General features: G+C 44.4%; 1 protein-coding gene across 6 annotated transcripts in view; it reads left to right on the forward strand.

Moving 5' to 3' along the window:
- The window catches only part of JADE2 (jade family PHD finger 2), a 217,891-nt gene that overhangs the window by 86,186 nt on the left and 106,525 nt on the right, over positions 1-25,180 (forward strand). The window lies entirely within an intron of this gene.

Raw genomic sequence — 25,180 nt, forward strand, 5'->3', positions numbered from 1 at the left:
GCTTCTCTGTCAGGTTCCCAAGTGTATCTTGTCTTCAATAGAACACAATCCTAGGCATGTTTACTCCAATTTAAGTCCCACTGTTTTCAATTGGGCTTACTCCCAAGTAAGTACACATAGGGCGGCAGCCTTCCTGGTGATTGAACTGGCAAGACACTCATTCATTTCCCATTACCCAGAGGCCTGTTCAGCCATTCAGCCTTCCTAACATGTCAAGAGCAGTGCCAAGAGGCCTGAGTTGCTCTTTGTCATTGTTGCTGCACTAGACGAGTTGCTTCTCTGCATTGTACAGTCGCTATCCCAGTCATGATGCAGCAGTAATACTTAGTTTCTCACATTCCTTCCTCTACAGAGCTCAGGGTGATTTTGCCATGCATGGGGTTACCAGATGCAAAAGAGGACAGGGCTTCTGCACCTATAATAGTTGGGTAGAAGAGGGAATGACAGTAGGTGTAGCTTGTCATGATAACTGCTGAAATTTTGTCTTCTACACAGCTGTTAAAGATAGAGGAGCTCTACCCTCTGCAACATCTGGCCACCCTGCCTATAAAGCCTTGAATTGCTTGGGACCTGGGTACTGAAGGACCAGCAGTTCCTATACAAATCTGCTCCAACTGTTAATATCCTCACCAGTGCAAGCTGGTGGCTCCGATGTCAGTGGGGTGGTGAATCCGCTCTGGGTTTCAGTCAGAATCAGTCAAAACTCTAAAGGAGCTATCCAACTTTAGAGTTTTGACTGGTTGTGACTGAAACCTTGAGCAGATTCACTGCCCCACTGACATGGGAGCCACCAGTTTCCACTGATCCTCAGCAAAGTGGTGCTAGCTCGTGAGGTTAGGTGGGTGGCTGTCAGAAACAGGACCTTTTCTGTGGTGGCACCCTGTTTGTGAAACTTCCTCTCCTTCCCTGTCCAGCTTGCAGCCCCTTTAATAGCTTTAGGGTACCAGGTAAAAACTATTTTATTTGCCATGACTTTTAGTGGCAATTAATGGAGAAGGATAGATTGAGAATGTTACAGTTGCTGGTGCTACTGGTTCTATCGATGTATATTAATTATTTTTAAAGTGATTTTAATTATTTTTATATAGGAAGTGGCTGGGACTAAGCCCCAAGTACCAAAGCATATACTTGACCCCACATAGCACAACAGAATGCCCATTTCACAGAAGGCAAACTGGTGAGACGGAGAGATCATCTGGAGACACACCCTCCCTCAGCATCCGCAGTTCCTGCCCTTATCAATTCTCCTCATCCGTCTTTCTAAGGTTGCAATGCCATGCATGCTTACATGGGAGTAAGTGCCATTGAACTCAGTGGGGCTTACTTCTCAGTAGGCCTGCATAGGATTGCTTTATCCATCCTATGTAGCCCCAAATCCCCTAGTTCCAAAAGAAAGGAAACGAAAATGCTTCCAGCCTCAGTAGAAAGAAAAAGTTATCCCTTTTGCTCTGCCCAAATATGTTTGGGAAAGCGAAGTAGGAAAGGCACAAACCTGATAATTTGGGGTCAGTTCTGGACTCCAGAGAGGACTAGACCTAATTCTGAATGGTTATGGTGAAGCAGATTTGAAGTGCCAGACCTCCAGGTCCATTTAGAATCAGGCCCAGACCCCTCTGGAGTCCAGGTCCACCCTGAAAAATCCAGTATCTTAAAGAAAAACCCTTCCTTTCCAGGCCTTGCCCCATTTTCTGGGGAGGCCCCTCTCTCAGTCCCACCACTGTCACAGGCATGTTTGGTGGGAACCTGGGCGAGGGCCTTCTCAGTGGCTGCCCCACAGCTGTGGAAGAACACCCTACCCAGGGAGGCTAGGATGGCTCCCTCCTTGATGTGTTTCTGGAGGCAGGCTAAAACATTCTTATTCCAGCAGGCCTTTGGGACATAGGTGGAACCTGGGTAAGCTGGTAAAATGCTGTTTTAATGTTTTAATATAATTTTAATTGTATTGTTTAATTATATTTTAACTTTTGTATATTCATATGTTTTAATTGTATATGTTTTAATGTTTGTAAGCCGCCTTGTGTCCCAGTACTGGGGGAAAGACAGGGTATAAATAAATATAATAATAATATAATATAATAATAATGTGTGGTTATATGAAAGTTCCACCTATGATGATGTAGCTGTGGTGCAAGTCATTCCACATGCAAGCCATTGCTTGAGTTTGTAGTCATCAAGTAATGAACAAGTGTGTGTGAACCAGGTCTCAGTTGTCTCAGTCTGCTAGTTGTACAAATGCACACCTCCTCTTTCTCAGGGCATGCCTGTGTCTACCATAAAGCTATGTGTTGATCTAAACTTCTGAGTATCTTCCATCTGGGCCATTCAGATGAATGTGGCTGCACTACATATGAACAAATGAATTTGCACTTCTAATGCAACCTTCCCGTTCTCAGAATTCTCTGCTTGCAAAATAAGGAACCTCAGTGCCTCTGGCTGTAATTTCAGGGAGCCATCCGAGATAGAAATGAAAGCTTTTAACAGGGCGGTTTGCTGCACACCCTGAGATGAGCTCTCAGAAGTTTCCTGTTCTAACATCACTTATTAACATCATCCTGAGATGACTCATCTCTGCCTTTCATTTGTCTGGTAACTCCCACTTCTGGCATGAACTTCAAACAGCTTCAAATGGAGACTATCAGCATACCAGATTGTAGTAGTGAAGGAGCATCTTTTGGCTATTGCTTAATTTTTCAGGTGTAAACCTTTCCACATATAAACCTGCAGGACCAGCAGTTGTGTAGCTCTTCTCTTCCAGGGTAATGACAGAGATGTGAAGGGCTTAAACAGTGTGCCATCAAACATGCACATTTTTACCGTGAAACAAAGGTGAAAATGGGGGCAGGGAGAAACACTTCTTGCCATTGGGCTCCAAGTAGATGCTTCACATTTAAAAAGAAAATCGCGCCATTTAAATAGAGTAATGACTTCCCTAATGCGCCTGTATTTTACTTAGACACTTTTAGATTAATAATGCATTTATTCCTTTAATGTTTTCCTTTTTAGTGTATTTATCCCCTGCCCACCTTCCTCTTCTAGCCCATTTGCAAAGATTCCCTCTGTTCATAGGGATGAGTCACTCAGTTCCTGTGACATTTTCTACTCCCTCCAATGGTTATGATCAATTCTTTCGGTTCTCTTATCTCCCTGTATATATCATGCAGAGCCTTTAAAGTTCAAAAGTGTTATCTTGTTCTCTTGGTGGCAGGTTTATCTCAACATAAAGTTGTTTTCAGCTCCTATTGTTCCTTCCTCCTATTCAGGGCTTTTTGATGGCCATTTTTGGTGTTTCACATTAAATTCTTCTCTTTTTGATTATGAATCAGGAGGATTCCTATTTTTCCCCCTGACAGATGCAGCTTAAGATTTGGGGCAGTGCAAAATTGCACTAGTCAGACCAAAACTGCAGTGGGCAGTGCCCTTAACTGTAGGAACACTGAGTCCCTTTGATGCCCTGGAGTGAACATAGCCATTACATCATTTTGGAAGATGGAAAGACATGCTTCCAAGGCATGCCAGGATTTGAGCCTCCATATATGTCTCTCCATAATTTACCTTTTGCACCTGTGGCATAAAAGCGAGGCTTGTGTCAAATCGGGAAGGGGGTTCTTCTGTGCATGAACTATAGTTGTGCATATGCAGCAATGTTATCATTGGCTTCATGAAGATGTAATGCTTCCAAACTGTTAACCATGGTTGAGAAAACCTGGGCTCACATGCTCTCTTCTCATTCCTGTGCAACTTCATTCCATGGTTTGCTTTAATCACAGCATAGCATTACATCTGTATAAGTACTAACCATGGTTATCACTGACCAGGATTGCCCTCATAGTCAGAATTCAAAATCAGAGTTTGAAATGGATTTGCAAATCCTGGTAATGAGGAAATCTGGTTAGTGCTGGTTAGTGCCATTGCAGATATAATGGTATAATTTTAAAGCAAATGATAGGAGAAGGGAGGGAATACACAAGCTAACAAGCTAATTCTGATCTCCTAACCGTGGTTAGAGGATCGGGAATGTTGTATCTGCACTAGCTTGGTGTTAGACATATCTTGACAGTCTGGTGCATGTTGCTCGTCAAGGGGAATTTTCATGTTAGGGCTGTTGAGTTTATGGCTTTTAATCTCTCTTGACTATTTGGGGCTTTTGAGCTGCTAAGGAAGTGCTAGTAATTATAATTTGCATACTTTTACATTAATCAGTGGACAGCATTTTTAAAACACACACACACACACACACAAGTTCTTGTAAGTATGGGAACTCTAGATTCTATATAGGGCTTCCTCAGAGGTACCAAAAGTGATTGCTCATAATAGTGTGTGTCTTCCAGGCAAACAAAGATAACAGAGCTTGCATCTGAAGCTATGATTCATTCCTTAATCAACTTTGAACTTTCTGCACCATCTCCCACCTCACCAAATGTATAAGAGGGGAAGACATGTCTTGGCAGACATTTGTCTCTTTCATCCTAAGTTTTGAGGTAGACAGGTTTTAAAAAGTGAGAGTGCAGAGTTGCAGCATCCTTCCTAAAAGGGAGGACCAAAAGTGAGAGTGCAGAGTTGCAGCATCCTTCCTAAAAGGGAGGACCATGAAAGAAGGCGAGTCTCCTATAACCGTCAGTTAACTAAGCATAGGTAGAAGAAAGGGAAAGGATTATAACCTCTACAGCTGGAGAACTGAAAGACCTCACAAGCTTGTGGGGGTGGGGTGGGGGGACACTTTGATAACTAATGTGCCTAAGGTCACCCTTACCTGTAGCAGTAACACATTAGTTACACACACACACACACACACACACACACACACCCAAACTGGGAATACTGTGACCTACCTAATGGTGTTGGTGTGAGGATGAATGAAGCTATATAGCATTCCACATGCTGAAAGTGCTATAGAGATGACTGATGCTGATAATAAAAAGAACTTGGGCCTCTGGTTAGCACCCTGGACTAAACTATCCATCTTTCTTCTTTCAAGATGATGATTCGCACCTAAACTGTAATGTCTAAGCTTGCCTTTTATACCTCTCTTTTATGTCCATTGTTAACATATATATATAGTAGGCAGTATTCATTTTGATAGATTTTTTAAGCCTTAAATGGTTCCACAGCATGAAACCATAGAATAAAATCTTTGGGAGGAGGCAGCAGTGCACAAATGCATAGGGTCTCTGTGGTGCTTATTCACAGGTGATGATAAGGGATACGTATCCGTGGGACATTGCTGAGTTTTTGATTTCAAGGAGACTTGCATATATTTTGGCACTGGGCTTCACCTGTGTAGCCCCAGTGCTGAAGTGGCAACCACCAGCTTCCCTTTCTGGAGCTGGAGATTAGAGGTGGTGCTTGCGTTGGCACTGCTGAGGCGTTCTAGCACCAAAATAGCCGAGGCTTGGAGTGTCTATGAAGCCCAGCACCAAAACAAGAAGTTCCAGTCTTCTTGTCTAGCTTGGAGGTGAACTGCTTCTAACGAGTAACAGATGCCTTCATTTCAGTAGGGAACCAGTCCCTGCCATATTCCGGCAGACTTTTGCCATACCCTAGAACCATTAGCCTAGTCCAGCCTTCCCCAACCTGGTGTCCGTAGTGTTTGTGATAGGTCTGTTCCTTGAGCCAGGCCATGATTTCTGAATGACCTAGATTAAGTACAGAGAATCCATCCCAGCATTTATACTAGACCGGCAACGCAAGGGACAGTCTGCCTGTGGCTGTGTGCAAGGAAGGCACACTATAAATTTAATTACTTTTCTCCTAAGTTTTGTGTGGAACCAGATTCTTACTGCCAACAGTCCCAAGCCCTTGGACACAAAAGTGTCCTCCAAATGTTTTGGACTTCCACTCCCATCAGCCCCAGCCAGCATGGCCAGTGGTTAGGCATCCTGGAAATTGTAGTCCAAAACATTTCGAGGGCACCAGGTTGGGGAAGGTTGGCCTAGGACATCATCTCTATAGAAACTCTGCCCGTCCTGTGCATCTGATGAAGAAGGCAATGGATAGGAAAGCAACTGTCACAGTGAATTAGTTATCACAGAGATTTTGGTCTTCTATTAATTTAGGGCGCAATCCCGTGGGGATAGTCGTCCGCCTCCGAACGTGGAGGTGACCAACTATCCAGTGCTAGGCAGGTGGACCACTGAGGGGATCTTCTCCTCCGTGCTCCAGTCACCCTGCATTAGCATCTAGACGGCCAATTTCGGCCAGATGGCGCATAGGTAGCATTGTAACAATGCTTCCACCATCCCCTCCCTGCCCCCCCCAGGAACATCCCCTTTTCCCCTGCTGTGCGCTGCTCTTAAGAGTGCAGAGCCAGGGATGAACCGTGCCTCTTACGGGGCAGCGGCAAGGGTGGGGAGCCAGTTTCCTGGGAACCGACCTCAGAGCGCTGGCTCCGAGGTTGGTTCCTGAAAACCAAATAATCCTGTGGCCATCAAGCTGCTGTCTAGTGGCCATAGGATTGCACCCTAAATGATTTTCTTCCCTCCCTGTTTGTATTTTCTTTCTTTCTTGACTTCTGTAAAAACTAAAAATAATAAGGTAAAGTCTTCTAACACAGTTGTACATAGAGCTATGGGCAGATTCACAACAACACCTTTGCATAGAGAAGTGTAAACTACATAGTGTGTACTAGCTGTTGAAAATGCAGCAAAGTGGTCCTTTGATTTCTTTCCTGCACAGTTGGATATCTAGACAGTTTGTGAGAAGTTCTTCCTGCGATGAGTTTTTGAACTTTCGTCTCTTTTTCTCCCTCCCGTCATGGAGCATTTGAGAGAAAGCCATGAGATATTTTAAACGTATCTGCCATGTACTAAGAGCACAGAACTATATGAGTGGCATACATCCATAGCTGCTTGTTGTCCTTAACCAAAGGAGGATAGTTTAGGGTTAGTTTGTCCAGACCTGAATGGGTATCTAGATGTGTCAGCTGGGCTCAAGTCATTTTAGCATCCAGGCTTGCCACCTGCCTTGGAACAGCAGTAAGCTAAGCATCCAGCGCAGAACACACACAAACAGGAAGGGTGTAGGTGCCGAAAAACATGAGGTGGCATTTCCTTTCAAGAATGCAGGCCTGGAGATGAAGGGAGATGGAGAAGGGAAAACCCAGAACTCTGCAGTCCTGTGGAGTGCTTTGCTTCTGTGGTAGAGTTAAGTACCACAGGCATCTGAGTAAATAGACCTCATAGGCTGCCCTCTTTACTTAGCACTTCACACTCACTCTGCCCAGGTGTAAATGTACTTCTTTAGAGTAGTAAATCCAGAGGGAATAAAAAAGTACTACCAGAGGGAATAAAAGACGACAACAATGGTAGTCCATAAAAATAAACTTGCAGCCCAGTCCTAGGAGCCACTGAACTGCCTGCCTTACTAGTGTTTAGCATTAGGCGTGAAAACAGTATGAAACCAGCGGTGTCGAATGCAAGCCAGATCTGAGACACGGGGGCAACGCAGAAGTCTTCCAGCTGCACTGGGAAGAGCTACTATCACCAGGTACAGTGTACACAAAGCAGTTTCACAGTTCAGAAATGGCCAGGGAAGGGCCAACGTCTTAAGCCTGTTTCAGTAATAACTTCGCCAGCTACACTAGTTCAGGCAACGGCTCCACTGAGAAAGGCAGACGCTGAGCTTACAAGGTCCAAAGCTCAGTCAGCGCTTGGATCACCAAGCAGGACCTGATGACTGCCAGAGCTTTGCCTTTCAAGTCAAGCTGCAGAGACTTTAAAGGGGCTGTGCTCTGGTTTGGAGGCATGGACTGTGGCAGAGCTGAATGGCTTTAGATTGTGCCGTCTCCAGGAGAGACCCTCACAAGGGCAAATAGAGTTGGGAGACGTGGGTGAGCTGATTCCTGGCCTAAATGATCTGCACTGCCACTCACTTGATTCAGAGTCTGGTAGCTCCTCCTCAGAGAGGTCTCCCAAGGGATTCTGGATGATTCTGGTGCTGTGAGCCATCCTGAGTACATGATCCTGGCTCAAGGGCATTAGTAGAGGCAGTGCCTGCTCCAGATTTTGGAGGGCCCTTGGGCAAGATACCCTCAGTGGGAGCCCCTCCCTCAGTGAGTCTTCTTTCTTTCCAGCATAGCTGCCAGCTGCTGCTGCTCCTGCTCTCCCTCATCATTGCCGCTGCCTGCTTACTCGCCAGGCAGAGAGCCAGCGGGCAGATGGGCAGTGGCAGGTACCGCTTCTCCCTCACACCACCACCACTGTGTGGGCCAGAGAGAGAAGAAGGTGAGCAAGCAGGTTTGTAATGGTGAAGTGGAGGAGAAAGTCCAGAGGGCTCTTGTCAGTGGGGCCCCTGCTGAGGTGTGGGCCCCTGGCAGGTGCACAACCATGCCGACCTTGGAAGTGTGGCTGTCAGTGGGATCTGGGGGCTAAATCACAATTCCGTGTTGCTGGCACTTGCCACGGGGCTTTAGGTTTTTGGTGTGTCTACACTGGCATGGGGAGATAACCTGCTGCAGTGGGTCTCATACTGCTGAAATAGAATTGGCAGGTGCCCTTACTCAGGGGCATTGCCACATTTCGGGGGCTCGCAGGCAACTTATTTTCCATGAGGACACATACACACATCCCTGTACTGGCAGCTTGTTCGTTTTTACCTTTTGCTGGCAGCAGGATGTTCTTCTCACTCGCTCCCTTCCTGCTGCCGCTGCTGCTCCCCCTTTTCTCCTTTGTTTCAACCTTTGCAGCAGTGGTGGTATTTTTCTTCCTCCCAGGCTGGCAAGGCTGCTGGCTGCTGACCTGCTGCCAAGCACTGCTCCGATAGACTCCAAGGCTGTAGTCTCGTGCCATTTTACTCCAAACAGTTTTCCCCAGAGTGACAGTAGCAGTGACCTCAGCCCAGTTAGGCACCTCCTTTGGGACCTTGCAGCCAGTGTGGGCACCGAAGCAGCAAGAGGTCAGGTGAGGGGGCTCAGCCTGCACCACCCCCACCCCTCTGCTCCAGTGCCTCACTGGCTGCGTGACACCAAAGGTGGCATCTGCTTGGCTGATGCTGCACTGCTTCTCCTGTGGAAATTAATTTCATTAAAATGGTGTGCGGCTGCATTGTCAGGGCAGCACTTCTGCTGGTGTGCTGTGGCTTGCCAGTACTGCTGCTTCTCTGGCATTGTCTGGGGGCCCTCTAGGCTGCCACTGGGTTGCAGGACCCCAGACCTTCACCCAGAGGTCCTGTGGCAATGGCACCACTGTGTGCTGTGGAGTGAGAGGCAGCGTAAGCAGCAAGTGAGAACGGCGTTCCCATATGGCACAGTTCATACTAGGGTAGAATGACTACAGGTCCCTGTTTTGTCATCAGAGGGTGGTGTTGAATTAGCTGAGCCAGCTAGCCTGGTGACACAAGGTATAAGCCTAAGGTGTTCTCTGTCCCTTTCCAAGGTGCGGGTCCATGACTCGTAGCACCTAACATCTGTTGTACTTTTCAACCCCTTAACCTGTGTGGGAGAGGCTAATCCATTTAGGGTGCAATCCTATGCATGTTTAGACAGAAGAAAGTCCTACAACTCCCAGCATTCCCCAGCCGGAGAATTTCTTCTGTCTAAACATGCATAGGATTGCGCCCTTAATCTTGGTTCTTCCTGTGGGGAGGGTGTCTATGTGTGGTGGTGGGGTGGGGTGCTAGTCCACTGCCAATCAGCAAGTCGAGTGACTGGCAAAGGCTTCAGCACAGCTACGCACTTTCTTGAAGAGCAGAGCTTTCCTAAGCGGTGAGGATGTAAGTGCAGAATAATTCAAATGAATTTTGCCAAATGAGAAACACTTGAGACCTTTGAGAGCAAGAGCAGGGACCGGGAGGAGCGAATTTCTCTTGCACCTGGAGCAAATCCATTTGAAAAACTATAGAAGTCAGGATTGCAATGCCAGGGTAAGAATGGCTGGGATCTGGCCCTCAGTTTCCCCCCTGTTTCAGTCACAGTGGAGAAGCTAGCCACGCAGTAAGGCTGCAGAGAGTTCAGCTCAGCACTTAACAGAATCCATTACGCTCAGTGTATAGACTTCGTAGCAGTGTTTCCCCCTATTTTCCTGGGGCTAATGGGAACAGCTTTACACCTATTACATGGACATAGTGAAATTCTGCACACTTCAGGAGACTTCCTTGGAAATGAAAAATACTTTCCTTTTTTTGTAGCCTCCCATCAGCTTTGTGTCAACATTGGAAACCTTCTGCTGTGTTTGCAGTATAAACGACTGCAGCGGGATTCTGGGAGCTTGAAGACAAGGGCTGTTTTTAGTTCTACACATTTTATGACTAGCGGTTCAATTACTTATGTTCTCGGCTATCAAATGGACACTGTGATATTTATTTTAAGAGGGTGTCAAGAGGCTTGATTCGTGTACATTTGTAAATTAGGTGCAGTGTATTATTTATTACTGTTGGATGGGAGGCTGATGTCTTAATTAAGCTATTAATAGCCAGCCATAACACCCTAGCTCTACCCTGTTGCTTGACATATGGAAAAGAAACAGCATGAGAAATAAAACATTTTTTGACTTGTTTTGCCCTGATCTAACAATTTGTTATGGGTATAGGAACTCCAGTGTGGACGTAGAGCTTTCTTGCGCTGGAAGCAGCTTTGCAAATTATGTTCTTTTCTTTGTGTGGATTTGTTCCATCCATTGACATCCATGGATTCGGACAAACAGAAACTCCAGGATGTGTACAGGAAAACATGTGGGGCTGTAGAGGGGGACATCTGTGTTTCAAAATGTTTATATATGTGATATAACAATTTCCTCCCACATTTCACATCAGAGGCCTGAGACAATATGAATGCGAATGCTTCTTTAGCTTTATAGCAGTGAAATGCTTTTAGTCTACTACCTCAGCCTTCCCAGCAGGTGTGTTGGACTACAACTCCCATCACCCCCAGCCAGCATGGCCATTGGCTGGTACAGAGAATTATCTAGTTTAGAGGATTTTGCATTGAGACAACAATTGGATGCATTGTTGTCTCCATGCTTCTGGCAGTTGTTCCTGATGTCATCTAATGATGATGTGGAAATTCTCCATATAATCAGAGTGGTCTACTTGACAACCCAGTGTGGTACAGTGGCAAGAGTGTTGGACTAGGAGCTGGGAGATCCGGGTTCTAGTCCCCACTCGGCCATGGAAGCTCACTGGGTGACTTTGGGCCAGTCACACACTCTCAGCCCAATCCACCTCACAGGGTTGTTGTTGTGAGGATAAAAGGGAGAGGAGGAGGATAATGTAAGCTGCCTTCGGTTCCTTGCAAGAGGAAAAAACGCAGGGCATAAATGCAATAAATAAATAAATAAATTCATTCTACACATTACAGCTGCTACACGTGGATAACTCACAATGTAGGAAGAACAACAAAAAGACTTGTGAAACCCTAAAGCAGGGGCAGACAACATGCACCCCTTGGTGTAGTCCCTGCCATGCCCTCCCAGTAAGAAAAAAAAAATTACTAACAAATTGGCACCTGTAGTGGCTATGAAGTGCGAAAAGGGTCAAATATAGCTTGCAAACATGCTAAATGTAATATTTTTAGTACTACTGAATGCTACAGGGTGGTTGGCCATTGATTTTTTAAATTAAAGTGTCTCCCCCCCCCCCCCCCGCAGCCTGCTGGATGGGTGGAATGGTCCCTGCACCTCCCACAGTTTCCCATCTCTGCCTTAAAGACAAACCAATTTGTTGTGGCAGAAGCTTTCACAGTGCAGATGCTGTTGAAGGGGCTTTCATGTTGCCAGTGAAATATGTAAGTCACTTCCTTCGCTGCTTCCTTCAGATGCGAATGCCGTCAGAGCGGACTTCATGGGTGAAGCTTTGCGGAACCTTTATTTAATCCGTCAAGCCAGAGGACTATGTGGACAGCTTGTGGAAAGTGGCTGATTAACAAAGCGAGGAGCTGCCGACAGATTTGAGGAGATGGTCTGTGTGTGTGTGTGGGGACGACGACGACAATCTATTAATGAGACGGTCATAACCCGAATTTAAAATACAAATATATTTGCTTAAATTGGCATTTCAGGGCCCTCCACAAGTTCCAGTTCATTTTCATTTTAAGAAAAGTCGCTTTAATTTGAATATAGAAATGTCAGAGACTATGATTTAGTAATTTACGAGTGAGAGTGACTGACAGCCTGACCCTGGGAGGCCCTGCAGAAACACAGCTCGTAGGAGAGATTACATTCATCCTGGAACTGGCATAAGCACCCAAGCCTTTCTCTTTCAGCAGGGGTTTAACCCCCCTGCAGCACAGCAGAGCCACGTGTGGCGCTTACTCAAGACGTGGTGAAATTGCCAACAGCACCTTTTCCCAGACCAAAAGGACCGTCATAGCAGTCCTCCGGCTCTTGCACAGGCACAGACTCTGGCTCTAGCAGGGCTTATGCCTTTTCATCAGCAATTCAGGAACAGCCATGCGGCTCTGTCCCACTTGCCATGCTTAGGACATGACTTTAGCTGCCATGGCAGAAATCCGTACTTGCAAGTAAACTCCCCTCAGAACTGGGCTGCCAGAACTATCACGTTTCAGTTAGCCCCTTCTCTTCTGTGATTATATTTCTAACTCCATTACAGAGCAACATGTAAGATGTAGTTATTCTCTATCCCCAGGTTTTTAGGTGCTTGTAGCTATTATCAGCATTAGACAGGTGATGGCTAGACTAGATGAAGATTTATTTATCTCCATTGGAAAGCATCTCACCTCTGGCTTCAGCACTGCTTTGTTTCAGATTCCCTTCTACAAAGTGATTGTTTCAGACAGAAACCCTCAGGAACATGCACACCCTATTAATCATTTGAGAGCGGTGCATGCCCAGCTCTCTATGCTTTGAGCATGAACTTTCAGTTAGGGTGGTAAAATGTTATACAGACAGACAATATCCCAGCACTTCCTCAGCCACCTGTAGATTGCACTTGTATCAGTATCAGAGTTACCAAATTCCACAGGCTCTTAGTGGCCTACATCAGCTGGCCCTTTGGCAATATTCCTACTAACAACCGCCTTTGGTTTAACAAACCCTTAACCAGCTTTAACTCAACAGAACAGCTTGGGATTGAAGGAATAGAACCATCAGAAATGTATCTGGGCTGTAGGCTGCCCACCCCTGTTTTATAAGAACCACTGCAGGGAGATAGACTCTTCTGTCTATCTTCATTTCTTCTAGTCTAGAAATCAGGCCTCAGGGTATGTCACCTAACTTCATTAAGCATAATCCCCCACCCCCTTCGTTGGAAAAAGTGAAGAAAGTATACAAGAAAGAGTATACATACGGGACAGAAATCACACAGTCGTTCCTAGATAACTCTACAGGAACACCTTTCTCTTTGTGTTTTGTTCATGCGAATGCAGCCTTGGATATGTATACAGAATGATATTTGCACTTTTATGCCAGGCTAAAAATAAATTCTTCTTTCCAATGAGGTTCAAAGCCCAGTGCCTTTTGAGCATCATCAGTTGGACGTGTTTCAGTCTATCACCTGTTGCAAGCCGGCTTTTCTGTAAGCAAGTTATGTAAGTAGGATTAATAGAGGCTCAAAGCCTGATCATGCTGTGTAGCTGGATCAGTTCAGGCGTTCTTAGCGGCAGTGAAAAAGAAACACATTTATTGTGGCTTGATCAATTTGTGAAAGACCACTAAGCTTTCTATTTAAAGCAGCTGCCTCGTGATTTAACACAGACGTAGGGTATACTCATACCATGATGTCAAGAAAGTAGCACTGTTTAGGGTTGAAATAAAAAATAATGGCAATTTTAAAGCCTTTGACAGCCCTTTAGGATTGCATTGGGCCTGGTGATTTGTAAGGAGTTGTTTCCTTTTTAATTCAACATATGTTTGGCGAAAATCAGTTCTGTAGAGAATGAATAGATGGTATTCCAAATATAGAGGCCCTCGTGGAAGATACTTCGTCAGATATGCAATCTGAAGTTTCAAATAAAATTTAAAAGCTTCAAATAAAAAACTGATTAGGAGAAACTATGTGGTGAACCTAGAAAAAGCACAATCTGCAAATATATTGGAAATTAGGTTTGATGAATATCTAACACAGTTAAAACCCTAAAATAGGTTCGGTCCAATCTTGGATAAGTTGCGCTAGGCATTGAGGGTAGTATTGATCTACATCTCACGGAGGCCATAGAGTCCAATAAACTAGAACAGTGAGCATTCCTATGATCCCTCGCTGAGCATCCCAAGGACCATAAGATTTTTTGAATTCCCCCTTCCAAGGCTGCCCCCTCGCAGCCGATGCAGAAACCATGCCAGCTACCCTCCAAGATTAGAAAAGCAACCTCGGAGGAGAAGAAAAAGGGGTGTTTTGGGTGGGGGGGGCGACACTGGAGAGGCCAGGATATAATTTATCCTGAGCCTCCTCCCCTCCCCCTCTGAAGTGCCCTTGCTAGATGGGCTAAAAAGCCCATCTAGCAAAATCTACAGGATGGGAGGATGGGGAGGTGAAGATCACCTCCACCATTCCTCCCACCCTGCATTGGATGAACAGATTCCTCCAAATTCAGGGGCTTCTGATCACCAAAGGCACAGTCGATAGGACTGCTCCCTAAGAAGAACAGATGCCTTCACAGAATTGCTGTGGGTGGAACTACCACTCCCCTAATAAAGTGTCTTGCCCCCCTAGTGGACGTCTTGTCCAAATGAGGAAAATAAAAGGGTCCAAACTCTGACAAAACAAACATATACAGCATGCAAAAATTAAAAATTGAGGAGCATATTTCTTAGAACATTATTACAAACAACAATAATTTTGTTAAATATATTAGAAGCAGGAAACCAGCCAAAGAAGTGGTGCAAACAAATTACCTGGAGGAGGATAGGGGGCTTGCTTAACAGTGCAATCTGTGAATGTGCACTCAGAATTAACTTAACCCTCAGGTAAGTGTGCATACGATTGCAGCCATAATGGATTTTTTGCATTAGTCTCTTGACTTTTCACTGTTGAAGATGTTGAAACTCATGCTTGACACATTTCTCAAGGCAGGGGATAACTCTAAAGAACTAAGTAAATAGGGTTGACAAGAGGTAAAGGTAGACTCCTGGCACTAATTGACAAAATTAACAAGTCGCCAGGTCTAGATACACACACCTTAAATTCTCAAGGAGCACAAATGTGAGATAGCTGATCTTCTTGAAAAAATGCTGTTTTTCACTAAAACCAGCCTCTTTGCCTACAAATGGGAAGGTAACCAACATTTTTTTAAAAAAAGGAAAGGGAGCAAGGAAACTAGATCTGTCCCATTTCTATTGGTTGGAAGCATGATTAAAGCTAGAAGTGTTAAACCTAGAAGAATAAGCCTTGGTGAGGGTAATCAGCACTATTCTTCTAAGGGAATCCTGCCTCACCAGCCCCTTTTAACATTAAAAACAAAATTTCATCATAACACTGTGAACATGGCATGTTAGACAAGTTTTACTGCTCACAGTGACATCAGTGGTTAATATACTTTTACCCAACTGTTTAGATAAGAAGGCGTAAAAAATAATCACAAAATGTTAAAAATATGCTCAGGAACCTGTCCAGATTTCCTGTTCTAGTACATTACAGCCTTTGACCAATATTCCATAAAGCCTGACAAATCACATTCCCTGCCTGTTTCCCTAGCTTGCTGAATTTTGTCAGTTTTTCCATTTTGGTGATCTGTCAGACATTAAATAATCACTCTTTTAAATCTGGTGTTATATTTGCTTTCCAGTGTGTAACATAAACAATTTTAGCAGCTACTAGGGAAATCATCAAAACATTCTTTCTTTTACATTTACTTCCTGCGTTAGTCCCTCAGAGTAACTTTCCATTCTCTTCTAATTCTGTGATACTACATAAATTACCCCTCATCAAATCCCAGTACTTGGCACCACTGGGCAATCCCAGCCAACATGCCAATAATCTATGTCGTTCCTAGGGCATTCCCAACAGCAATATGTAATGGCTTCCAAGGTGTCTTGTGTGAACAGAACGGCACTTTCTCATACACAAGGCAGCCCCCCTTTCACCAGTTCCTCTGTCCCATCACAGCCCCCCACCTCTGCCCCACCTCGCACCATTCCAGAGGATCTCTCAACCATCAGGAGTAGGGTTTTCTGATGATGCAGGGGGTTGCAGTGGAGAGGAGGAGCCAGGAAATGCCTACTGTATGAGTAGAGTTTCATTTGCACTTGTCTGGCTCCAGTCCATTGACTTTATAAATGCTGTTCTTTCGGAGTTTTACCTACCATTGGTAAACATTTTTAAATGTGCATAAATATTATCCAGCTGTCTGTTTCCTATTTTTTTAATTACATGTTACTTATAACCTCCTTTATTATAAATAACATAATATATGTTACATAATATATTACCTAACATACTTTATACACATTATACATTATTCAAATCATAGTTGTTACTCATATCGTTCTTTCATCCACCTTTATGTTTTAAATTTTCAAGACATAAAGGGCAACCTACACCAAACTGACTTTAAAAATAATTTTACATACCTACTATATAAACACTATTTATACTTTCACGTTATAATTCTGCAGCTAAAATGATTTGTTTGTTTGTTTGTTATTTAGAAAGCAATCTTGGGGTCCTTGGAAGAACATCCCAAGGACCGTAGAATTTAGTGGATTTCCCTGGCCAAGGCCACAGAGACAGCTGTGACCTCAGGAGGGGGAATCCATGCGGGGATTCCTCTCCTCCAGGCACCACAGAAAGCACCAGGGTGCCTTCTCTTCCAAGGACATAACAGAAGAAGTCAGGGTGGGTGAAAAGGGGGCATTCCAGTAGCAGGGGAGGGAGATGGAGAGATGTCTGTCTCCAAGACCCACAAGGCTCTCTGTCTCCCATCCCTGCCTGCAGGTGAGTGAGTGAGTCCATCCAGCTCTGTGTAGCAAAACAGAGGAACAGGAAGCTGTCAAAGTCTTTGCTGCCTTTGACCAGCAAAGCACAGAATAGACAGAGGGCTCTTAGGATTCCACTCTTAAAATAGTTATAGGCTGCCTTTTAGGGTCCAACCCTCCCAAGGCATCTTCCCACATATACAGTCAAAATATAAAATCAATACAAGTTTAAAACCATAACACATCATGTAATTGAATAAAAAATAAGGATCAGCAATAACATTAATCACAAACAGCATTCAGCTCAGCAAGAACAGTAAAATCAAATAGTTCTAAACTACAGTAGCACCACATATATAGCAACCCAAGAAGATCCTTGTTCAAGAGAAAGCAATTGTGAACAAATGAGTCTTTAGAGCCCATTTGAACACCTGTAATGATGGGGCAGCATGTATTTCAACTTGAACAGAGGTTCCACAGATGTGGAGCCACAGCCAAAAAGGCCCTATCTATTAATTATGGGGCTGGAGCACAGTCCATATGAGGAAAATAAGGAAAGGTTAATGTGTGGGGCCTTTTAGTGTGGAAAAGCTAATGGAAGACATGATAAAGATTTATATAATTTTTAATGGTGTGGCGATAGTGGATTAAGATATTTATTTTTCATAATACTAGAACTCAGGATCCCCCAGTGAAATTGATTGGTAACGCATCAGTTATCTCCTTGCACATGGTGGGTTTAGAAGAGACAAAAGAAAGTAGGATTTAACACATTGCACTACTTATTACATTTCTAATCTGCTCAGTAACTAATGTTCTCTAGGTGGATATTAACTTACAGGATTCACTACCCTGAGATATAGTGATGGTCACTAGTTTAGGAAGCTTTTAAAGAGAGAGCGAGAGAGATATTAGTGTCTGATAAGTCTATAGATGGTTAGTTAACCATAAGAGCTTGGTGCAGCTTCCAAGTCCAGGGACCCCTAACCTGTGAAGGCTAGATGTTGTTGACAAACTACATGAGGTCTGTAAACTTCTTGTCCTACTTAGGGGCTTCCTACAAACATCTGGTAGGCCACCGCCAGTAACAGCATGGTGAACTAGATGGATCCTTCGACTGATCCAGCAGGTCTTCTCTTATTCTCTCAGCAAAGATGTTGAGCAACATCCTTCCGTCCTCTGTGTGTGTACATAATTTGGTCTCTTGAAAATGTAGGAGTGACGTGAAATGAATGATCACGAATGTCTCAAACTCAAATTATTTCCTGAAGGACATTGGGGATGTTGTTCTTTCTTTGCTTGTTTTTGTCAGCATCAGTGCATATTGGCATTTATGTCACAATGTGATATTTCAAGGGGGAAATGTGATCTTTGCAAATACCATGGCAAGCTTCAGCTCTTGAGTGTGCCAAGAGCTGTCAGAGCTGGCATCACACCCTGCTTCTCAGACTGAGCTCTTCCTGTGATGGTATATCATTATGTGTGACACTGTTGTTGTGTGCATGGCAAGTGTCATGCGTAATGGTGCAGAGCTGTTGGAGAACGGCGGGAGAATTGACAGCAAATGCCTGTTCAATTCCCACCCAGAAACTATATGGGCAGACAAGGCCCCTTTTCTCTCCCTTATCCTTATTTCTCAATGTTCAAGGCCAATCTTTATGACTGATGTGTGACACCTTCCCTTGCAAAGCATCCCACACATACCACCATCTCCTGTGTATATAGGACATAAATCCTACACAGAGCACTACTAAAAAGCAGTTGCCATCCTGGGTGCTATCCACATTGTCTGCATAAATGCCTGTGGTTCCAGTATCAGACGTACTTCGTACGTAGGATAGGAATTCCCAAGCTTTGTGCTGGAGCATATTAATGAACTGCTAGTATGCAGTGAAAAATGAATTAATGATCAATCAAAGGCTTCCATGAGCCAAAATTCCTGCCCACAGAAGAAGCTGCCTGCTGCATCTCTGAATGATTTGCTGCTTCAGCCTTTCAACCCTCCAGTCAGCAACAGAGGAAGCAGTCCACTGCTTTTCTGACTGATTCACTGATTTAGCCTTTCCTTACCATCAGCCACAGAGGAGGCTGGCTGTTGCATCTCTGACTGATTTGCTGCTTCAGCCCTCCTTTTTCTAGTTGGCCACAGAGGGGCTGCCCATTACATTTCCAAATTATTTGCTGCTTCAGCTTTGCCTCTATCTAGTCAGCCCCAGAGGAGCCTGCCCGATGCATCTCTGAGTGATTAGCTGGTTTTAACCTTGCCTTCTCCCAGCCAGCCTCTCCTGGGTGGTTATTTCTGCTGCATGTCTCCTCGGGGTGTCACTGGATTATTCCGTTGTTCCTGATTCAGAAACAGAGCAGAATTGGCAGCTCTTCAGGGGAAGTGCAGCCAGATCTCAGATAGTTCTTGCACTCCCAAGGAAACGTTTTTTTGGTTTGAGAGTGGAGCAAGCCTCCGCCTGTAATTAACACACACAAAATAAAAACATGTGCCTGAGCTATAACACGTCTGGGGTAGCCTGAGCCAGCCTAGCACAGATTCTGCTACTATTAAATATGACTGCTAGCAGCGTATTCGCTGCTGTATGGAACACGGCCCATGGCTTAAAGTTGTTTCCCAGTCTTCAGAGTTTGGCCACTTGGCCAGCACTACTTGGACCAGGCATAGGATGATATGCATGGGCCAGACAGAAGACCTCCGCTGTTTTTTACCCCTCCTGTCTGTTTTGTCTCTTGTCTGGTTTAGCAGTTTTGTCCCCTTTAGCCAGATGGGTTTGTCCTGGGCAGGGCAGAGTCCAGACAAATCACATGTGCTTAAATCCCATTGAGATCAATAAGGCTTGAATTTAGCTTGGGTTAAGCCCTGATGATTTAAATGGGACTTCAGGCAACCTAACTTTCCTTGAAGTACCATGTCTCAGAAGGCCTAGAACTCTACATTAAAAATGTCAGATGCTGCAGCCAGAAAATGCACGTTGGCAGAACTGACTGTTACATTTACTGAGGTTGCTTTACCAGATTATACCCCAACGTTGAAATTTTGAAAAAGAAACTGGAGAGGGAAATTGGAATACATAAGCTAATGGCAAATAGAGATGGTGGACTACCATCTTGACTTCTAGAACCCCAAATCTGAGCACTTTATTGCTTTGTAGTGGTATTATGCGAGGTGGGATTTGCAGGGAGGGGCTTTTTTCCCTACCTTCCTGAAATCTGTATTCTGTTGTGGTATTTGCTCTTGAAGGACTTGGGTTCGGGCCTGACTGCTTGCCCCAAGTGTTAGTGCTTTATTGCTATAGATCTGGGAGATGGGGAAGGTGTTTCTTGAGAGTAGGGAAGAGGAAAAGGTGTCTTCTTCCTTTCCTCTCCTGAACCTTCCCCATTTAGCACTGGGAACGGAGGTTTTTAACCATTGAACACACATCTGCACGATCAAGAATCCACAATTTTTGGCTGTCATTGTTGGCCAAGCCAAAAATTGTAGTTGCTAGCTCCCCTCCCCCACAACTCCCTTGGAAAAAGGCTGGGTGGAGGAAGCATACTGAGCTCAGCACTCCCACCCACTACCTGGTCTTACCTCCAAACGCCAGCCAAGTGTGCCTTTGGGAGGGGGAACAGTGCACAGGGGAATCCCCTTGTTCTCTTCAATCGCATATCAAAATTAACAAGGGGATTCTTCTCCCCACCTCCTCCCCAAGCCCTCAGTAGCCTCCAGGCCACGAAGCGGCCCTTGGGGGTGGGGCAGGGCTGATGGATCACTGGCAGCTGGTGACTCCATTTCCAGAGGGGGCAGTGATTCCATTCAGGGTTTTAGTTACAACCAGCCAAAATTCTAAAGGTACTATCCAAGGTGCTGAACCCATTTTGGTGATAAAGTTCAACACCTTGGATAGCACCTTTAGAGTTTTGGCTGGTGGTAACTAAAATCCGGAATGGAATCACCGCCCCTCTGGAAATGGAGTCACCAGCTGCCACTGCCAAATCTCTGCAGGCCAGGTGGGGAACCTCTGTGGCCCTAATCTGGCCCATGACCCAGAGGTTCCCCATCCTTGCTATAAGCTGTTAAGAGCTCCAAACAGACCAATGGTTCCCCGCATTTTCTTAGTGCACTTAAAAAAAAAATCTGTCATCACAACACTCCATTGGTCCTGGAAGGCACTGAACACAGATCCTTTTGTTTTGTTTTGTTTTGTTTTTAGTTCTTTTTTCTTTCTTTTTCTTTTTTAGAACATCTCCCCAGTATGCAGAAACCACCATCTTATTTTTGGCTGGGCCCATTTTGCTTCAAACTGATAGGCATGAAACTATCCAATTTTGGAATAAGGTGAATTTGCTGCAGTGTGGAGTACTTGTGTTCAGTATTCCATCCAGCCAGGAATCTTTTGGGATACTCCATCTCCCCTCCCCCCCCCCCGGTATTCCATTCCCTCCCTCCCCCAAGAGACAGCCCGCATTCTGTGACCACTGAGTATGCTCAGTCCTCATTGGCTGCATTGGGGGGGATCCCCACTTAGGTTTTTCTTCCCCTAAAGACTTTTTCTACTTCTGTAAACATTGGGGTTCCCCCAGTGATACCTATCCTCTTGTTTCTCAGTAGTCCCATTTTGGCTACCTAGCCATCATAAGTATATGCTGCTACTGTTGCTGCTGAGGATGATTATGTCAATGGGATCATGAATTGCATGCCAGAATGCCTTAATGCCATTAAAGATTATGGGCAATCCAGATATCTTTTTGACCACCTGTCTGTGTAGATACTGAATACCATGGAAATAATAATTTCCTGAAAGAAATGCAAAATTCCTGAGTTTCCCCACCCTTTGAAGAAAGGGAGAGGGCATAGAAAATACTCTGTCCTTAACAAGCACATTTGACAGGGTTTTTTTTAAAATCTTTTATTGGCTAGAAGAAGCACAGTTCCTAGGGCTTATTGTCCGCTTCTGGAAGTCCTCAAAGTAAATGACTTTCATAGCTGCCATAGCTTAGCCTTCGATACCTCAGCTGTGGCTCAACCAGCCTGTATTCATTTATCATTCGTATCATATACACAAATCCAGAATGGTTATTTTTTTCCTCCTCCTGAAGTGGTGGTTTGTACATGTGATTACTCTGAGTGATACCCTCAGTAAGCTCAAGGGGGAAAGAAAGCCTCTCGTGTCATAGGAAAACATTATGAGAAGATTGATGCAGGCAGATTTAGCCGTAGGAAGGGTTATTTGTTTGACTTCAGAATCAAAACATGTGGGAGGTTGTTGCCGGCAGGCTTATAGTAATGCTGGCAAGGCAAAAAGGAAATAAAAGAATTGCATCTAGTGGGGTGGGTAGGTGGGGGCGATTGGTTTAATTCCTTGTGGTGTGAGGAGGAAGTATTTAAGTTTCAAAAAATCTGTGGACCCAGGTATACAGGTTCCTTGCACTGATTGTGCCCAATGGCTCTACCGCAGATCATGAAGTAAAAAAGTAAAATGAAGGGCATGATCCAACTGTGCCTTGAATGTGGCAATGCACGCCCACAAGAGATGGTGAAGGGGTAGGGAAACTGGGGGATTGGATCACCTCCTAAATTTACTGTAGAAAGAAACAAGGAAATTGTTCTTAGAGTTTCTCAGTTCATACTCCTGGGCTACCTGGGCACTTCCAGGGCCACAAACAGAATTATAGAATTATAGGAGTAGAACCTATAGGAATAGGAGAAAAGACGTCTAACCCACTGCCACGAGGCTGTAGAAAGCGGGGCCTCCAATTTAGAAAGAAGTCAACCAAGGCAAGGGAGAACATGTTAGGGGCTTATAAAATCAACAACAGTATGAAGACTGCAACTGGGGAGAAATTACTACCTCGCTTTAACACCTAGCATGTGAGGCTGCTGACACAGGTGGCTTTTAAATATAACTGCAAATTCATGAAGGGTAAGTCTGTCAATGGATATAAGCCAAATGGAGGCTCCCTTTGAGTACCAGATTCTGGGGTAAGATGACTGGGGGAGAATTAATGGCATCATTCCCTGGTTGTGTACTTCACAGTGGCACCTGTCTGATGGGAACTGAATCCTGAACTAAGTGGTCCTTCCATCTGACTCCATAAGGCAATTGTAATGGAGGGTGAACAAAAGAAAAAACCCCAGGGATTCGCGTTCTGATCTGACTTGGGCAGTTGCTCAGTTCCTGAGGATGAGTCATGCCCATCCCCAAATAAGGGAAAATGTTATGGGAACATAGGTCCGTGGCACTAGCCATCCTGTTCATGTTTGTGAGAAGCCCCTGATGTTCCAGAGGAAAGAATGTTAAAAGGTAGATTAAAACACAATCCCCTTCTCCTGCTAGGCCACAACTAAGACACTAGAACAGAAAATTACACAATACTCTTTTGTAATGTTTTCTCTCTCTTGAGCAGCCAGGGAGGTTTTTTGCTCCCACATCTGTTCTGGAGAGATCCTTCAGAATTGTGTACCTCTAATAGGATGGTAGAGGCATTTTTAGAAAGGCTTCTCATTTCCAAACCTTATTTATAAATAGCCAGCGCGCGCGCATGTGTGTGTGTATGTGTGTGTGTGTGAGAGAGAGAGAGAGAGAGAGAGAGAGAGACTTCTCCTTCTGTAGCCTTAGGGCAATTGTAAGCATTGAGTTTCTGTGGCATGTACTTCAAGATATTTTCAACTAGAAGTGGTTGTCTTTCAACTAGAAGCGGTTGTCATCTGTAACGATATAATGTTAGAGGTAAGATGCAGTTAGATTACCCAAATTGATTGCCTCTAGAGTATTGTCTCTGCAGGGCTGGTCCTATGATTAAGCAGAGTGAGCTGGCCTGCCTCAGAAGGCAGGATTTAGGGTCCCATTAAAGGGAATCAAATTACCAATAATTTGGTTTAGTATTTCTTTAATTAATTAATTAGTTAGTTAGTTAGTTAATATTCTGGCCAACTGGCAGATACCCCTGGAGTGGTTTACGATCATTAAAACAACAAAAAAATAACAACCAAAACAAATACAGCAATGAAAATACCAAATATTAAAACATCAACAATATTAAAAATAAGAAAGCCAGTTTAATAATATGAGCACCAGATTAGAAGTTAAATGCCTGCTGAAAGAGGAAAGTTGTAACCTGGCATCTAAACGTTATAGTGAAGACACTGGATAGATCTCCTTTGGAAAGGAATTCCACAGATGGGCCACTACAGAGAAGGCTCTTTCCCTGCCACCTGTCCCACCATTGCAGGTGGAAGCACCCGTAGAAGAGCCTCAAAAGATGCTCTTAGCAGTCGGGCAGGAACATATGGGAAAAGGTGCTCCTTCAAGGACATTGCTCCTAAGACATTCAGGGCTTTAAAGATCAGCACCAGCACTTTGAATCGGGCCTGGACACTTACCAGCAACCGATGCAGCCATTATAGGGGGCACGATTAGGATTTCCTGCCTCTAGAAGCAATTGGGCCATCTCTGACCTCTAGCCAGTGCTTGGAGATAATCTTGCCATTACTTCAGAGCTGGAGTTCCTTTTTGTTACAACAACTAAAGCCCTTACGGTTGAAGGCTAGAACCCTGGGATGTGTTTGGGGGAGGGTCCATTCTCAGTGTGGCCTGTTTCTTGTTACCTGATAGCTGAGTAGTAATTGCATGTGAATGTCTTTCTGAGTGAGAGAAAGAGGCTGCAGCCCCCATGGTGCCCACACAGTAGAAGTGCTTGTTGTAATGAGGGGTGGTTTCCCCTGAGATTGTTTGCCAATCACTTAAACAGTGAGGTTTTTCAGTGAGGTCAGGCGTGAAGTACTCTGAGCTTTGCCTCAGTGCTGAAGGTCACTCACTTCCTTGTCACTCAGAAAGCCCTTCTTCTTGACACAGCTGATTATTACACTGGTATGTAGTCTTTAGTACATATACACTTTATTCCCTTCATGTTACGTCTTTTAAAAAGCATCTCCGGATTGTCAGAAAGGTCACTGTCAGTAGTTCCCAAACAGACCATTAATTTTGTGCAATTGGTTTTGTCAACAGCTCAAAGACTCAGAAGTCGGCACAGCTTTTGAGGTGACTCTAGTTCGGCTTTAGTAATAATGAACAAGTGCCCCAAATCATTTGCCTATTCTAATATAATGTAGAATGGGAGAGATGGTTTTTGGAAGGTTATACCTTTTGTAATGGGGGGGGGGCATGTGCAAGGTTTTAAGATTCTTTGAACTCTTCTTCAGCCAGAAATTGCTTTTAAAAAAAAAAAAAGCAGCCCTGTAAACAAAGCCAGCTTAACTGTAATTAAGGCACATTCTTTCTTTCTTTCTTTCTTTCTTTCTTTATTTATTTATTATTTTTGTGCCTTTAAACTGCTCAATAACTGAAGTTCTGTGGGTGGTGTACAATATATTAAAAAAATACATTAAAACAAAT

Source organism: Heloderma suspectum, chromosome 2 (genome assembly GCF_057233095.1).
Source record: "Heloderma suspectum isolate Gila_16-S chromosome 2, 16-S_ref, whole genome shotgun sequence".
Taxonomy (NCBI): Eukaryota; Metazoa; Chordata; class Lepidosauria; order Squamata; family Helodermatidae; genus Heloderma; species Heloderma suspectum.